Below are 17,109 nucleotides of genomic sequence, written 5' to 3'. Positions count from 1 at the left end.
GCTGATTTCTTGATGCAGTATCAGTTTTGTTGCCCCACAAAGAGAGACTCCTCAAACTTTTTTTTATGAAGGCAACTAGACGGATTGGAGGCAGGTGACTTATAAGCTCAGTAGTGGAGAAACTCTGCTAGGGAGGCCATGGTGAATGGTATTTAAATTCAGTGTCTCATTACCTTGCTAGCACAGAATTAGAATGTTAACACTCAATTCTCCGGGCTAGGACTTTTCATGAAGGGCACTCTCAGAAAAGATTTCAGTGCTGCATTTACTGGGAAGTGATCATTTGCTGAACTTCTTCACTTTGATTTGATAACAGTCCCTGCTGAAGACCATAACTATCCATTCAATGAACAAAGTATAGCTTACCTTATCTTCGAAGTGCTAAGTTTTGTAAATTAGCCTGGAAATGCATATCATGGAAGTAAAGACAGTATTTATCTATCTACCTGACTTATCATAAGCCAGATACTTCACTAAACTGTGAGGATTAAGAAATGAGAAAGTTATGGGACTTGACTTCCAAGGCAGTCATGATGCAGTAAAGGAGAACTATAAGAAAACACAAACTCGCACTCCAGGCTGAAAAGTGAAATAATAGGGTGATGTACAAGCAAGCAGTACTGGCATAAATATAGCCATGTAAACTTCATAGAGGTGGTAAGAAGTGAATTGGATTTCTTACCAGGGTGAGAGAGAGTTCTCCAGGAGCAATTTCAGATAGAGAACATTTCCTGGGAACTCTTCTTAGGCCTAACAGCTAGACATTTGTTCCCAAGACCCCATGAAGCCATTTGGTCATTGAAGACCTTAAGGCAATGTCATAGAACTGTTGAAGAGAAGACTATAGAACCAATTGCCTAAATTTGGACTAGTTGTACTAATTCTTACCTAAGTGATCATGTGTAAGTTATTTACCTCTCTGAGCCCCAGTTTCCTCATCTGTAAAATGAATATAATAATAGTAATTTCCCGTAGATGGTTGTGAAGATTAAATCTTAGCAATAATCCACATCAATTGCTTAAGATCAATGCTTGGCATGTGGTAGGTGTTTAGAAGATATTACCTCTATGGTTTCATTTGTCCCTCCCCTATCAAAATATCTCCATTATTTGCCTGTCACAGTGGTTGCTATGAGAATTAACAGTGTGTTAGTCAACAGATACCAATTATCTTCCCAGCGAACTATTGATAGTTCATTGGCCCAGATACAGTCAGAGATCTCTTAGAGATATTTGCCATGGGTATGGGAGGAGGATTTGGGGCATGTATGCTTCTTAGTTGTCAGCCCTTTCCTTAGGACTTTAGATGGTGAAGCCCAGAATAAGGAAGTCTCAACAGTCTGGGTGTCAGGGAAAGGATACTGAGGCCTCCAGGGAAGAGGGATGTCTGGATAGTGGGGACAGTACTGAGAAGGCAAAGCACTAGGAGGAGCAGGGCAGCAAGAAGGGTTCATAAGGCTGGGTTAGGAGGGTTGTAAGGCAAGAGTGGAGCTTTCAGAAAGACAGATCCACCAATTTTAGAAGGATTTACAAGCTAGGGCTTTGGCACCAAGGAGGGAATTATCAATTTGTTCGTTGGTGATGTGAACGGAAGTTTAACAAAAGTATCAGAAGTGTCAGGTGACGTCATGCTTCATTCATTTATTTGCTGAGCCCCTCCTGGGTACCAGTAGGGAACCTGGCAGGCCTTTCATGATGCTTATATTTTACTGGTGGGGCTGGGGGTGGAGGTGGCAGGGAACAGACTGTAAACAAATAAGTACATAACGTATTAGATGTTATGAGTACTCTAAGGAAAAATGAGACAGGGTAAGAGGAGAGAGTGATAGAATGGTGGGAGGGGTGCCATTTTGGGAGAGAGTTGAAGGAATGCTTCTCTGATATAGCGACTTTTGAGCACAAACCTATGTGAACTATGTGTGAGCTATGCTGACATTTGGGGGAAGAGCATTTCATGCAGAGGGACTGTAAGAGAAATCGTGATAGGCAGCACCCAAGAAGGCCCATGAAGAGTCTTGCCTCCTGGTGTCATGCCCCAGTGGAGTCCCTACCACATTGACTACACCTGACCTGTAAACCAGTTGAACACTGTGCAAATGACAGCGTGTGACTCCCAAAGTTTGGTCTAAAAAGGCATTGCAGCTTCCTCCTTGCTTTTTCTTTGATCACTCACTCTAGGGGAATCTGGCTGCCACGTCATGAGGACACTCAAGCAATTCTATGGAGGGGGTCTCTATAGCTAGGAACTGGGGCTTCCTACCAGCAGCCAGTATTGACTTTTCAATAAAATTGTTATTACATTTATTAAGGTGACATTGGTTAGTAAAATTATATAGATTTCAAGTGTGCAATTCTATAGTACATCATCTATATATTGCATTGTGTGTTCACCACCCAGAGTCAGTTCTCCTTCCATCACCATATATCTGACCCCTTTACCATTTTAGATTAGATGTGTCTAGTGCCTTCTTTAAGCTTCTTTTTTCAATTCATAAAATTAAATTAGGCTATATAAACTGGTTTTTGAAACTACAGTAGTCCTCCTTATCCATGGTTTCACTTTCCACGGTTTCAGTTACCAATGGTTAACTGCAGTCTGAAAATATTAAATGGAAAATTCCAGAAATAAACAATTCATAAATTTCAAATCGTGTGCTGTTCTGAGTAGTGTGATAAAACCCCATGCTGTCCTGTTTTTTCCTGCCCAGGATGTGAATCATCCCTTTGTCCCTGTATCCACACAGTACATGCTCTCCACCTGTTAGTCCCTCAGTAGCTGTGTTGGTTATGAGGTTGGTTATGAGAGAGAGAGAGAGAGAGAGAGAGAGAGAGAGAGAGAGAGGCACCACATTCACATAACTTTTATTACAGTGTATTATAATTGTTCTATTTTGTTATTAGTCATTGCTGTTATTCTCTTACTGTGCCTAATTTATAAATTAGACTTCATCATAAGTATGTATGTATGTATAGGAAAAAAACAGTACAGATACATAGATAGATAGATAGGGTTTGGTACTATCTGTGGTTTCAGGTATCTACTAGAGGTCTGGGAACATATCCTCTATGGATAAAGGGGACTACATTATCTTTCATCCTCTAATATATCATAAACACTTTTTTGTGTTGTTACACACTCCTCTACAAGGTAATTTTTAATGGTCACAAATACATTCCATTTTTTATTATATCATAATGTATTTAATGAGATTTTATTGCTGTACATTTGTGTTGTTTCCAAATTTTCTCTATTATAAAGGATCATGCAAGAAGCATACGTGAAGGCAAATCTTTGTGCACATCCATGGTTACTAGGATAAATTTTTGCAAGTAGTATAACTTATAAAATTTAAATTAAAATCTAATTTGTTAAATTTAGGACAATAAGACCGGTAAGGATTTTGACACGCATCGTCAAATTGCTCTCCAGAGAGGTTGTACCTACTCCCATGAGGATACTCATTTTTCTGCACATTCACCAGCACTAGAATTATTATTAGAATTTTTATAATCCTTCTTAGTTCTTTTATTTTGAATGTGGACTCTGTTGATGATTCACTAAAAACTGCTCAAGGAAAACTTGGCGGAAAGCACCCACACATTCATTAAGAACATTCACAAGGTTCTTGAATACCCAAGGGCTCATGTGTAATATAAGCATTTGTCCAGGCTGTGCTGAGGAAGTACAGAGAAACAAGAGACACTCGCCTCCAAATATTAGTTTATAACGACTGAACGCGATGTGACTTGGGAGCAGCATCACTACTATTCTGCTATTATTCCTACCATTCCTAGTGGTGACTATGTGAGAGATGAGGTCATAAGTATCCGATTTAATCCAATCCAATCCAGTGTGGGATTGCTGTTTGCAAAGTTTATGAAATGACTGGGGCAAGCCTGCGAGGCTGTAGGGAGTCAATTCACAGTCACGTGATTTGCAAATCTGCATTAAATCAGGGTCTGTATTAACTCAGGGTGTCACTGTCTGGGTGCTATCTGGTGTTGCTGTGCTGTGCAAGGCACTGTATTGGGCCCTTCACAACAGCATTATGTCATGGGCATAACCCTCATTTTACTGTTGAGGTCACTGAGGCCCAGGGTCACACAACAAGTGAGTGAGTGGGCAGACTTGAGACTTGAATCCAATGAGTTTGACCCAGTGCTTGTGTTTCACCTACTCTTGGTTTTACACAATACTCCACAGGTTATGGAAGATCTCCCACCCAACCTGGCTGGCACAGGGCCTCCTTCTCTTCTGCTTGCACTGCACTTAGCACCTAACACTGAGACAACGACAAAGCCACTAAATAGTATCAAGTGTCTGAAGGTCAGTCTCTACACTAGCTTGTGTACTTCTTGAGAGTGAGAGTGGTACTTGGCTCATTTGTGTCTGGTAATAAAACAGGCTTTCATTAAATGTTGCTAACCAAAGGAAACTCAGGAAAGAGACTGGGAGGTCAGGGAGAAGGGAAAGAATGAAGGAAGGAAGGAACAATGGACTTGAATCTAGTCCCATAATTTTCCCTGGGGCCCTGAAGACCACTGTGACCTGAGATGTAACTCTTCCAGGTAATAGCCTGTGAGAAGCAGACACCCTACTGCAGTCCTGAACTAATAGAGTGGCAAAGTTGAGTCAGTGAGTCTCTAGGAGAGACTGGCCTGCACCTGGAGAGGAGCAACTCCATCTCTGGGTATCAAACCACCCTTCCTGGAGTCTGGAGCTTTGTAGTGTTTTCCAGGGGCTCCTGATGGCTCTGAGACAGTTGTCAATGGCCCTGCACCGTCTGCATTGTGGTAGCCCTCCTCCACATGGGGTGCTTCCCTGGGTGCCTCCTACCTTGATCTCCAGGGTGTGCTGACCTTCGCTTCCAGGTGGAATCACCAAGGTGGCCACAGCAAGCTTGCTTCCATGTCTCTGATGAAAAGCCATTTTGGAAAGGACATTTTCACTTGAGAAATTCTTTTTTGAGCTGAAGCAGGTTTTAAACTAATCTTCAAGGTGTCATCTTTCCAAACTTTCTCTTTTTGAAAATGAAAAAAAAAAAAGACATTCTGCACAAAGATGTACCAGAAGATTGCAGCTTTGTTGAGTTTTTGTTTGTTTGTTTGAAAAATGCTTATACAACAGTTTCTGCTGAAGAGGGCAGCGAGAGAACATTCTCTTCCCTGGTGTGGTTTAATATAATAATTATTACTAATAACAGCAATAATGAACCACATTCACCTCAAGTTATAAAAATTACATACTGGTCACCATTAGGTCCTGTAAGGGTGTGCTGCTTTTGTTATTCTCAGAGCATGCTCACAAGCATGATTTCATTGGATTTCCACAGAAGCCAGATGAGACGGGGAAGCATTGGGACAATTGGTCCCATATTCAGGCGAGATGAGAAAAGGTCAAGTGTCTTGTTCAAGGTCACACAACCTCTCTGTGGCTGCAAGAGAAGAGGGGTCTGGGCCTCAGCCTTACTAGCCCCTCATCTTTTCCAGAACACTTGGGACAACCTGACATAACTGCCCCTGTGGCTGGTGGGGAATTCTAAGGCTTGTTCTTGAAACTGATTTCTCTTGCTGATGCTGCCAGCCATGGTAAAAATGTGGTTCCAAAACACTCTCCCATTATGTCTAGCCCTCCCAGACTCTCACAAAATCTTGTAGGTCATGGGCTTCCAGGCCAAAGGGAGGCATGTTTTCAAGTATGGGTAAGTTTAACAGATGGCTGAACCTGAGGTTTAGTGAGAACATACTATCTCTTCCGTTAGCTGTTAAGACAGAACGAGGCTGTTTAATGATGCAGTTAGGGGCTTGGGCTCTGGGGAAAATCTGGCTTTCGATCCAGGCTCTAATTCTTGTGACTTTGGGTAAGGTACTTCTCCCAGCCTGATTCCCCATGAAAAATTTGTTTGATAATAAAACACATTGCATAGATGGTGTTGAAAATTAAATGAGATATAAAACACTCAGCACATAGCAAGCACTTAATACATCCTAGCCATTGTGATTATTAATATTATTATCACCAGGTGGGATGGAAATTCATCTAGAGACCCCATTAGTGTCTTTGGCCTCAATCACGTGGCCCCAAAAATGGCAGAAATGCAGATACCACAACAGAGTCATAAAGCCCCCTAAGCATGAAACTGAGAACTCGGCAGTCTAGTCTTTGGTATCACATTAGTTTCCTATGGCTGCTGTAACAAATTACCACAAACTTAGTGGCTTAAAACAACACAGGTTTATTATGTTACACTTTATGGGTCAGAAATCTGACATGGGTCTCACTGGGCTAAACTCCAGGTGTTGGCAGGGCTGTATTCTTTTCTGGAGTCTCCAGGGAAAATTGGTTTCCTTGCCTTTTCCAGCTTCTAGAGACCCCTGTATTCCCTGGCTTCTGGCTGCCATCCTCATCATCAAAACCAGCAATAATAGCAGGTTGAGCCCTGCTCACATCATATCACTTTGACCCCTTTTGTCCCTTTCTTCCACTTTTGAGGGTCCTTGTGATTACATTGGGTGTGCCCAGATAATCCAGGATAATTTCCTTGTCTTAAATCAGCTGATTAGCTAATCTTAATCCTTCTGCACCCTTTATTCCCTTAGTTCTGTGGATTAGGACATGGACTTTACTGGTGTGTGTGTGTGGGGGGAGCTTTATTCTGGCTACCACAGGTATACAAGCTCTGCTCACTGAATTCAAGCCTGAAAGCAGAGTACAGCATGTGGGAACCACTGCAAAGAGGAGAGACTGAGGAAGGCCACTGGGCCAGGCAAACTGGCCTGCAGCCCATGATTGGTATAGCTGCTATGTATTGCCAACTCTCTACTGGCCACTTTATGTACGTATTCCCTTTAATCCACACAATTATGTAAAGTAGCTATTATTAACTTCCTTTATGTAAGAAACCTGAGACTCGGAGGAGTTATTATAATTCACCCAAGGCCACCCAAAGGGGCTAGTGTTTGAATTTAGGCTTGACTCCTGAAGCCTTAAAGGTGTTTCTCAAAGAATGTTCTATGCATCTGTACCAGAATCCACTGAAGGGTTGTTAAAACACATACCAATGTCTTGGTTTGGTGAGTTTAGAATAGGCCCAATAGAAAAGAGCTCTGCATTTAGCAAACTCCCTAGGAGAGCAGGTGATTTTGACATTCACTAAATCCTAAGAACCACTTCTCTGGAGCACACAGCCCTGTGGTGCGCATGACACCAATAAGCAAACACGATCCAGAGCTCGGGGTAAAGAGACAAGACAAGGAATCCGTAAGCAGGGGAAAACAAGAGGATCCCATACAGTGTCTCCTCATGGATGGCCGGGGCCAGGCCAGAAATAAAAGGTAAGACTGAGGCTGAGGCCTAGTTTCTCAGATGCTGCCAACCACGGAATTAGAGGCTTGGTGGAGAGTTCACACGGTATGCCTCTGACCAGTTTTTAAGCTGTTTGGCGAGAAGGAAGGGTCGCTGGAAAACAGGGACATGCTGAGTGTGAAATACCTGCTGCCTTCCCTGGTGTGGAAGTTGAGGGTGACTCCTAAGACCCTGCTTACGGCTGAAGAATGTGCAGGATCCCAGGACATGGGCCCCTCCCTGCTCATCACACTTCACTCCTTTCAGGCCCAGAGGTCAGGCAGAGGTCGTGGAGGAGGGGTGAGGACCCAGGCTGAATCAGCCTTCACTTGGAGGAGAGTTGGGATAACTTCACGTGGAGTTAGTGCCTCCCTCACAGACTTGTTCTCACAGGGGTAGGTGGTGTCCTCATGGGCAGGTTCATCTGTTGGAGGTGTTTATGGAGTTCTTGCAGCCAGCTCGGCTTCTCGTGACCTGAGGTGAGTGCTGCTCCCACAGTCTTGCCTGCTTCCCTGTCAAGTAGTCCCTGCTCTCTCCATTAATCTTCAAAAGTCTCCATCCCTTTATTGGTCCCAAGGTCAGCTCCAGACACACAGAGATGAGGGGTGCAGCAATGCTGGGATCTGGGGTGCCCTGGAACAGGGTTTGGCCCCTCTATGGCCTTTATCTGTGCATTTGTGGCACCTCTTCTCCTCCTGGCAGTCCTGGACTCCTTGGCAGATTAACTTCCCAAGAGGACAGACACAGGTAAGGGCATGATCTCCTGCTTGCCCCATTTAAAATCCACAAAACCCCTGCTAATCATTCATTGGCTGTTTCTCTTCTTCCCAGGCCTTTCCCATGATCAAGCATTTTTACCAGACTATCAGTGCTGCTGAGGGTTCAGTCTACAAAAGCACATGAGCCAAAGAAAGTGGATAAGTAAGCTTTTTTAACCAGACAACGCTGGTGCAAGTCCCAGCAGAGTTGTTTGCTTGCTGTGATCTTGGGCAAGTACCTTACCCGCCCTGGGACTCATTTCACTTGCATGACTCACAGGGTCATTTTGAAGATTAAATGAGATAATGCATATAAAAATACATAATGAAGAGAAATGCACTGTACACATTATTAAATAGGTATTGAGCCTACTTATCGAGGGTTTATTGTGTGCCAGGCCCTGAGCTAGGCACGGGGGGCATGGACACTTGAGATACAGTGACACTCGTAGCATTCCCATCTGCATGATTAATAATAAGCTAACAGAATAAGTAAGCCCAGCAGTGATGATGAGGATGTAGAGCCCTACGAGGATCCTGGCTACCACAGTCACCAGGAAGTGTGGGGACAATCACTTTCTGTTAGTGTGCTGGGGAAATCTCCTCATGTGCTGATGTCCCCGGGATTGGAATGTGGTCCACAGGAGAGACTTATGCTGGTTTGGGGTTCTTGTGTCCTGCTCTGTCTCCTGGCATCAACCTCTTGAAATGGTCCTGGATTTTGCATCCATTCTGCTTAGAACCTCTTAACTTTGGGCATCCATGGGGTTTTGATTCCTTAGTTCCTGGATATAGGACAGACTCACACACAGTTCTCTGTCTGAAATCCTAATGTGTTTCAGAAATCAGCTTTGGATTTTAGCAAAGTAACAGTGTCCATATATTTTATATTAGGTACCTCTTCGACAGGATCTGGTCAGCACCCAAGATCAAATATGGAAGCATTTCTGTGGCACAACAAATGACTGTTTTCCATTAAGTGGGGTCAGTAAGATTACAGATAATCTCATGTCACCAAATGAGCTATGATAAAACGATTTTCAGAGGTTTTCAAATTTTGGAATTGTGAATAAAGGACTATGGATCTATAATAGCTTAGCCCTTGAACTCAGTGAATTCTGTTCAGGTCTAGAAGATTTTATTATTGTTATACTTGAATAAATTAATGCATCCCAGCCTGGTTCTATGGAGGACATAAGGCATTTTGGACCCTATTCTTGGCCTGAGTACCCCTTCCAGGGCTACAGCTGTAGGTATGCACCTTGCCACGGGCACATTTCAGCCAGATGCAGCCCACCACTTGATTTTTACAAACAAGAAAACAAACAGAAAGGAATTTGGAAACGGACCACTCATAGCAAAACCGCCTTCTTTCGCACGGCATTAGGGACTGACATGAATCACCATGATAGGAGTGCCTCTTGCTTCAAATGGCATGTGCCATTCCTCGTTCACGCCTTCAATCACTTGTTTTCTTATTTAATTATTCATTCATTTTCTCAGACCTTTCATTTGTCTCTTCATTCAATAAAAAATAAGTTCAGTAAAGAGTCTGTATCAGACCCAAAGGCCCGATCCTGAGACAAGAAAGAAATGAGACATGCTCTTGCCCTCTAGGGCTGTCAATCAAGTGGGGTAAACAAACAGGAAACCAACCTTGATGCATTTCAAAGCAGAATGAAATTTGTGGAAGTGCAAGCAGAGCATCTAGGTGGGACAGTCTAACAAGGTGGTTTTAAGAGTCTTTGGAGGAGGGCCCTTGCCTGGTCCTGAACAAAGACTGGATAAAACAGAAGGTAGGACCATGGATGGGACAGGTACATGTTCCAGATTGGGGTTCGTGCACAAACATGGGGGTTTAAAGTCATGACCCAAGGCTACAAGGGGGTAAGTTCAGTAGTCGGTACATCTCCTGGTAGGCGTATGAGAAAGATGTCAGTCCAACAATTAGGCTAGCGGGGCAGGCGTTCCCACAGCACTCCCTGGGGAAGGCCTTTCTGGAGCCAAAAGGCAGCTCAAGTCATTATCTGGTCCTGCCCTGGTTTCAAGCAGGCATTTGCAATAGAAGTGTTGGAGAGAGGGTAGGTGTTGATCACCTTAGCTCCCCAGACCAGTTGTCAAAGCAACCCCATGATCTGGGAGACATTCAGGTAAAGGAGATGGAGCATTGTTTGGATTCTGGTGCTGTCACCTTTCAGGTATGAAACTTCTGGCAAACTGATGAAGGTATCTGAGCTTCAGATAGCTTGTTGTGGGGCCAGGTGAAAACATAAATAAAGCCCCAGGCAAACAGGATGCACTCAGTGATTGTTTCAGATGTAAAGCCAATCAGGGCAAGGTTTTTATCTGTTTGCTCACTGCAATTTCCCCAGGACCTGTAACTGGCACATAGTAAAGGATAGTTGTGGAATAAACGAAGGACTCCTCTTCCCACCTTTCAATAGCTAATGCATCCTTTTCTCCTTTCTTTTCTTTTTCTCTTTTTATTTTTTTAGTCATTTATACTTTCTTGTACTTTATCATGTTCAATTGCACGTGCAGGCTCAACCCTAGAACTGGAGGTATCCATTATCAATTGGGGAAAGTTCAACTCATTTGGCTGATTTAAAGAGAGAAATTATGTAAAACAAAAACAATTATCAAAAGGAAGGAATTGCAAGCAACCTGGAGATAAAAATTTAAACTCATCTCTTATATCAAGTTCCCAACACCAGCACTGACAGGTGTATAGTAAGTACCCAGTGAGTGCTGAATGGAAGAACAAACTAAGCAACAAATGAGTGAGTGAGCGAGTTCATGCATTAAATTATGAGGAAAGCAGAAGGGAACTGTCATGGAGTGCCCACTGCATGTCAAATTCTGTGCTGCTTGTCTAAATCTATTCGTCAATAAAAAGAAATTCCCATTTTATTGATAAATTAGTTATTCTTGTATTGATTTATCAAATCCCTAAATTTAAGATGAATTAAGTCTTTTTCTTTACTAAAGCCTGTGTGGGACACATGGCAACAAGGGATGTGGTTAAAAACCATACATGAGACTCAAGAAACCTCACTGTGAAATGGCTTAGAAATGACCATTTCTACTTGTTTTGTTGAAGTGGAACACTACAATGGAGTAGACAGTCAAATTATGGGTTAGTGGGTTCATGCCAATTGGGAGGTGGAAATATACTATTCAAGATGGAGAGGGAGGAATAGTTTGTCTCCTGTATTGCTTTTTCTGCAAGAACCAATAAATCAATCCACACAGATTTCCTGAGCTAGAAGCACAAAGACACATCTTTGATAGTATGTCCTGAATCCTGAATCTTTCTATATTCCTTAGAGTTGAAATCCTTCTTTATTCTCTCCATTATCTTTGGTGGCTTGATATTCAATTTAAAAATAATAAACTTACAGCACTTTAATAAATCGTGTACATATATAATGGTACTAAACACACACATTATTTAATTTCTTAACCTAATACATGTATTTTCTCAGAAAATAGAAAAGCATTGGCCTTATCAAGGGGATAACTTCGTAGACTGTCTAGATGCGTAACCAATGTCCTGTACGCCTGAAGCTGAAGTAGAATAATACTGTATGTCAACTATAAATTTAAAAAAAAAAAAATATATATATATATATATATATATATATGTATATGGTCACGGGAGGGGGAAGAAGATAGGGTATTGTAACAGTTATATAGGGTGTCAGAGGGGTAGCAGCTTGCGGGAAGGGGGTTATTGTGTGAGGGGTGTAAATGTCTAACTATTATGTTGCTTTGTACACCTGAAACTAATAAAAAAAAAACATTAAAAAAGAAAAAAAAGCATTACCTACCACCAACTTAACTTTGTGGTTTTATCATCCTCTATGATGCTGATTCTCTCTTCATAGTTAATGGTGATACCAGAGTGGCCCTTCCACCATCGTAAGGAGACCATTGTTGGAAAGAGATGATGAAGAGGCAGCCCACAGCATTTCCATTCCTTAAGCTTTCCAAATCCATCCAGCATCTGGCTCTGCCCACACTGCCAGGCTTTGGGGCTTAGCAAGAACAGTGTCTCAAACTAATAATCACTATCCTCCACTTCCCTTCCTTTTCTGGTGCTTCCAGCTGCTGTCAGCTCCCATGTGGCCTCAGCAAGTATTGTGCTAAAGGAGTGATTGCAGTGATCATCTAAGGCATGTAACATGCTAATAAGTAAATTTTATTTAACACTAATATAGTATGTTTTTATTGTTGTTGCTGTTTACCAATCACTGACATCTATTAAAAATGGACTTGGGTTATAATTCTGAAAAGGCGTTCCTGAAATTGCCTTTTGGTTCCTGTACACATGAAAAAGCTATTAAACATTAGCATCTTTTTATGGATGAGTGTCCTAACACCAAGAAGAGATGGTAGCTGGCCATGATCTTGGAGAAGGGTCCTACCAATACTTGCAGGTGTGGTGAATGCCCTGGCTGTCTGTTACAGTCCAGAGAAGAGGTTCTAAGAAGAAAGAGAAGTGTCCTAAAAGGGGAAAGTTGCAGGAAGGGGGTTGGAGACCACCTCCCTTGGAGCAAACCCAGCTCACATCGCTTAGAAGCAGGCCTTGCTTTGAAGGCTATTGTAACGCTGATGTCCCAGGCCCAGATCGCTCCTCCCCCAACAGTCCTCCCACAAGGGCTATTTGCCTCTTGCCTGCAGACCCAGCTCTTCCCAAGCTCTGGAAACAAACCTGTTGTCAGTGGGATTTGAGGAACTAGATAATAAACATGGAGCTTGGCATCAGCAGGGTGCAGGAAGGTTCCTCTGAGCAATTACATGTGCCCTGTTAGCTGAAGCCTCAGTTACTTAGATTGGCCCTGACCTTGTGTGCCACTCGCTTATCTAGTAAATAATTATTTAGTCCTCATGATTGTGCCACCTACTACTCTAGGTCCTGGGGACCCAGCAGAACATCCATGCATCCTCTCCACAGAGGGAGGTGGCACGAAGTGCGTATTACATAGTGGTTATGCTATGTGCAGCTCAGCAGGAGCCCCATAAGGTATGAAGTATGCAGAACAGGAAGCATTTCCCTAAGGAAGTGATATTTCACACCACATCTCAATGACAAGTGGGGATTAGCTAGGCGAAGGGTAGGGGTACAGTGCACCAGAAGGAGATAATGGCACATGTGGGAAGACCCTGAGGAGGGAAGCAACGTGAGCAAGGGTGAGAATAGAGTAAATGAGGCTGGACACTATGACCCAGCCCTTCTCCTCCTAGGTATATACCTCACAGGAAAATATACATCTGTGCACCAAACATACAGCAGTGTTGGTAATATCCCCAAACTAGAAGCTATTCAAATGCCTATCAACAGAAGAATGGATAAATGAATTATGGTGTATTCACACTGAAAAGCTATTCAGCTATGAGAATGAATGAACCACAACTATACACGACAGTGTGGTGGAGTCTTACAAACATAAGGGTGGGTGAGAGAAATCAGACATGAGCAGGCACACTGTATGTGCTTCCAAGAGGTACAAAAGCTGAGTAATGGTTCCCTTTGGAGGGTTAACGACTAGACAGCTGTTGTGAGGGGGCTTCTAGGGTGCCGGCAATAATCTGTGTCATGATCTGGGTGCTGGTTACATGGGTGTGTTCAGTTTGGGAAAGTTCATTAGCTACACATTTACAATTCATTACCTTTAATTTGGGTATGTTATACTTCAATAAAAAGTTCAAAAAATGAGGCTAGACAAACAGGCAGGGACTTATAGGTCTGGGCTAGGTTATGAGCTCCACCCTGCTTGTGCCCCTGCCCCAGGAACCTGGAGCTTTACTGTTCTGTCCGTGTTTCTACCTTTGATTACCTGACTACGCACCTCAAGTCGCACACTGCAAGCTGGCCCCGTCCCCACTGCTATGTCCTGTATTCCCTCCTGCCCAGGTCACATGCCAGCCAGCAGATTCTATCAGTATCAGTCCCTCACTCCAACTCCTTGTCACACCCACTTCCTGTCAATACCTGGTATTAGTCCCTTCTCCTAAGTCTAAATGGGTAATATCACTGGGACATGAAGGGAAAATATTTGTCTTCTTCTACTTTATTTGGCTTGATGCCTAAGGTGCCACAGATGATCTCCCACTAAAGATCTTACTCAGAATGTTTTTAAAGCTTATTATCTAATTTGAGTCAATAGTTACCTTTCTCTGTATCAGAATCCTTGCTTAGGGCTTTTTGTTAAGTGACAAAACAATTATCCTATATTATTTAAGCTACTTTTAGCTGGCTACTCTGTTGCTTACAGCTGCATGCATTCTATTTGGTTGTCAGAAATGTCATGACACATTTTTGCAATGAAAAACATTGAAAAAATATGTCATGACTTTCCCAACAACCCAATAACACTCATATTGCAGTTCTGGGGGGTAGAAATAGTAGATACTTTCTCTTAGGTCCTTTATTTTTAACTTTTGTTTTTTGTTTGTTTTTTTTTTTAGCTGAGCCATCCTGCTACCTGTTGGCAGCTCAGTGGCTGCTCAGCGGCTGCTCAGCTCAGGCTGGACTCGAACCGCTATTGCTCAGAGCTCACACTCTTGAGCGAGCTCTTAACCAACTGAGCCACTCGGCCGGCCGGTCCTTTATTTTTAAATACATGGTGATAGGTAGTTGTCTGAGCATGGAGAGGATCCCAGATAGACACATAGGAGACCCGAGAGCTAACACTGTAGCATAGGGTCAAACTTTTCTATATTAAAACGAACGCAAAAAAAAAAAAATCCAAATAAATAAACAAATGGGTGAATGGAGAGATAAAAATATATTTAGGTGACCGTGGGCAGGTTATCTAGACTCTCAGGCCTTCAGTTTCCTTACATGTTAACTTTGAGGGCCACATCAGTTTAGTATTTCTCACACTGCAATCATTTGCTTCCTATCTTCTTGATTTTTGTTACCCAGTCATGCACTTACCTCATAATGACATTTTGGTCAACAATAGACCTCATGTATGATGGTGATCCCATAAAATTATAATGAAGCCGTATTTTCTGTAAGAAATGGAAGGATATGTGTTTCAGGAGGATTTTTTCTTTTTTTCTCTGATAGGAGCAATGTGGGGCTTGGCAATAGATTCCCTATCATTCACAGCACCTCAATTTTGAGTGTGCAGATTGTATCAGCCACTGAATTGTTTCAGCACAGAGGAGACTATACCCTCAGTGTTGCATATTCAGATGCTGCTACAGCCCTCCCAGATCTAGGTTGATGGTCGTCAGAGTCCATTGCTGTACATTTTTTGTTGAGAACCTAAGATCCTGTACAAGAACAGAGGTCCACAGGAGCTACCTTAATAAGTATTAAGTGTCACTGTTGCTTTCGTGAAAGGTTTCTGTGGTAGTGGGGAGCCAGCCTGTCACTGTGCTTCGGAAACATTTTCATTATAATAATCAGAACCTCGAGTCCTCAGTTCTACACCCACTCCATGTTAAACACCCTCTTTTTAGTGACTCCCACAAAGTTCCTTAATCTAACCACTGCTCCAACATGCAGTAGCCAAAAACACATTGCCTGATCATCCCTATGTTCCTTTATCTCTCCATCTTGATTTTTTATTCCTACTGATCCTCAGGTCACCTTTCACTTCCTTCTAACAGTCACTGTTATGGTGATCAACCCCTCACATAGCCAGTTTCTCCTCGAAATTTCCAATCAGTCCAGCCCATATCCCTGTTCATGGAGCAGCATCGACAGCTTCACTGTTCTATTTCTGACCTTGTCGAAAAGAAGCAGGGGAGGTCTTATAAAACAGTGGTTATGAAGTCTGCAGCAGTGTACAGTAGTGTCCTTGGCCTTCATATTCACTCACCACTCACTCCCTGACTCACACAGAGCAACTTCCAGTCCTGCAAGACCCATTCATGGTAAGTGCCCTATACAGGTGTATCATTTATCTTTAATACCACATTTTTACTGTACTTTTTCTATGTTTATATACACAAACACTTACCATTGCTACAACAGGCTATCGTATTCAGTACAGTAACATGCTGTACAGGTTGGGAGCCTAAGAGCAACAGGCTATACCATGGAACCTACGTGTGTAGTGGGCTATACCATCCAGGCTTGTGTAAATGCATTCTGTGATGTTCGCATAATGATGAAATTGCTTAACGATGCATTTCTCAAGACATATCCCCATCATTAAGCAATGCATGACTGTATACTCATGCCACATGAACTGTACTAAGTATTTTGTATTTAAATTGATTCCCTTTTTCAAACTTCAATTTATCGTAAAAGGAAGCATTATATCATTACATGAAAAGTTGGAGTCACATGCAACATAAAGAAGATCACTATAAAAAGAAATAGAATGTAAACAAAACAATGTTCTTGAGTTCTGGCTATACCCTGTTGAGTGTGGAAGTCAAAAGGAAGATTGGCAAGTGCTAGAGACCTGATATAATCAGAAGACTAAAGAGGATTCAAAAGGGATCCACGTTCTCACTGTGCAAGCCAATGTCATTTCATGCCTTGCCTGCACACCATCTACAGTCATTCTGCAAAGGCCCAGAGAAGGTACTGTGTCACACTTGGGAAACGCTGGCCCCGTGGTTCCTTAGTTAGAGAGAGGTGGGGGAGTAGACAAGCAGGGAAGAGGGCTAGTAGAAGTCACTTCCTTTGGCAAAGAGAAACATGTGAGACAAAGTCTTTGCTTTACAAGTATCAACTGGTCCCTTGTCCCAGTATTTCTACTCCCCATTCCCTCACTGTTTGAATGGGAGCAGCAACACAGAGGTGTCCGTGTTGTGAAGATGAAGAGAGAAAGGGACTGAGGGGCCTGTGTGCCTCACCGTGCTACCTGCCAACCTTACCTGGCCCCGGCTGTTCCCTCACCATCCACGCCGGTCCCCATCAAGACACAGTAAGAGCCCAGAGGTCCTCTCAGTGTTGGGGCCGTTTCCTGTGGCCTCCTTGTGTTCCCAAATCAAAACCAGACCCTACAGGTCTTTGTAGTTTGTGTTTCGGCTAGA

Source organism: Hipposideros armiger, unplaced genomic scaffold, assembly GCF_001890085.2.
Source record: "Hipposideros armiger isolate ML-2016 unplaced genomic scaffold, ASM189008v1 scaffold_440, whole genome shotgun sequence".
NCBI lineage: Eukaryota > Metazoa > Chordata > Mammalia > Chiroptera > Hipposideridae > Hipposideros > Hipposideros armiger.
This window is presented reverse-complemented; position numbering follows the sequence as displayed.